This window comes from Limulus polyphemus, unplaced genomic scaffold (genome assembly GCF_000517525.1).
Source record: "Limulus polyphemus unplaced genomic scaffold, Limulus_polyphemus-2.1.2 Scaffold6437, whole genome shotgun sequence".
In the NCBI taxonomy this organism is placed as follows: Eukaryota; Metazoa; Arthropoda; class Merostomata; order Xiphosura; family Limulidae; genus Limulus; species Limulus polyphemus.
The window spans coordinates 21,624-23,425 of NW_013672047.1; positions in this window are offsets into that span (position 1 = coordinate 21,624).

Below are 1,802 nucleotides of genomic sequence, written 5' to 3' on the forward strand. Positions count from 1 at the left end.
ATATATTGCAACGTTAAGCGTCCCTTATGTGACGTCATTTTAGTGTCTACTGACTGACTGACACACAACACACTATTCCTAAGTGGTGGGAGTGGTTAAGACTGGTGGCCTTAGGTCCCCTTTCGGAGAAAGAATTTATATTAATGTCAACTGTATATGTAGTAATTTCCTTATTTCTATTTATCTACCAATGTTTCGGTGAACGTACTTCACGCCACACGTGTCAGTGCTGTGTAGAACAACTGCTTTCTTTATTCTTTGTGATTCAAGGCCAGGGACAATTTGGTGGTTAGGGCGTTTGATTCGCAATCTGCGGGTCGCTGGTTCGAATCCTGTTCATCGAACATGCTTCCCTTTCAGTCGTGAGGCGTTGTAATGTGACAGTAAATCCCACTATTCGTTGGTAAAAGAGTAGCCCAAGAGTTGGAGGGGTGGTGTTGACCAGCTGCCTTCCCCCTAGTCTATCAGTGCTAAATTTGGAACGACTAGCGCAGATAGCCCTCGTGTAGCTTTGCTGTGTGCGAATTTCAAAACCAAACCAAATACTTATGACTCAAATCGTGCATTTAGTAATAACATTCTTCCAATTGTTGTGATGATAGATAAGTGTACAGTCACTGAAACATTGATAAATAGTACGAGTAATCTTGATAGATTTTATAATACCCGACCGATTAATCTTCAAAAGTCCACATAAGTCCACAAGTCAATGAAATATGTTCTACAATTAATCTTTTACCAAATATCAAATGTAATTAGCTCTTTAATTAATGTACACGGTACTAATTAATTGTTAAAATCTTGTAAAAGTATGGTATTAACTGTCTCTAATAGATGTCGTCACTATATGGTATTTAACATACAGATAAAAAACAGTATTCTGTATTTTTTGCGCAGAGAATCGAATCGTTGTAAGTTCATAAACTTACCGCTGACCCATCGGAAGACAGAGAGAAACAAGTATTACTTATAGTAATGCCGGAAACAAAGGGCACATGTGATTAAACATGGACAATCTATAATTTCTACAGTGACCCATTTTAATATTATACAATTCATTGAGTCCTCCCCACCCTCAGGGGTATCAAAATCATAAGCTTTGCGCAATTGGTAGAGCAAAAAACATTCCACGCTAAATCGTACATTTCAGTAAAATGGTTTCTTTTGAATATTGGAATAAATAATATATGCATTTTAACAGAGACAACACACACACACATGCCAACAAATATCGCAGATTTCAGCATTTACTTTAGTTGTATGGTATAATACAGAAACATCCTGGCAAGGTGACATTTTCTTTTTAATCTTGTCAAGCTAAACTGCATTGCACAAGCGTGAATAATTTTGAAAATCTTAACATTATATCTTTTGTCAAAACGCGAAATTGTATCTATTATAAAAGGTACTAATATTACGCCGCTATTAATTTGCCATATACAACAAGCCCACGAGTACCAAACACGATTCGTGCATCTAGAAAGCAAATAGATTATCAAAGACTACAGTAAATTTCAGATATACATATGAACAAAGCAGAAATTTTGATAAAGTGAAAACTAAGAAATATGTCGAGGTTGATCTCAGAGTTAATGTTAATGCAAGAATATAAAACTTCAGTTATAACAACCGTTGTTTGGTGTTGTGAAATAATTTTATACATAATTTACTGTAGAATACAGTAGAATAGAGCTAGATAGATTAGTTCAATTACTAAATGTAGCCACTGAGAGAAAAGTGAATTTCTTACCCCCTAGTAAACTAGAAAATGTATTAGACGAAATTGAAAGAAGACTACCACT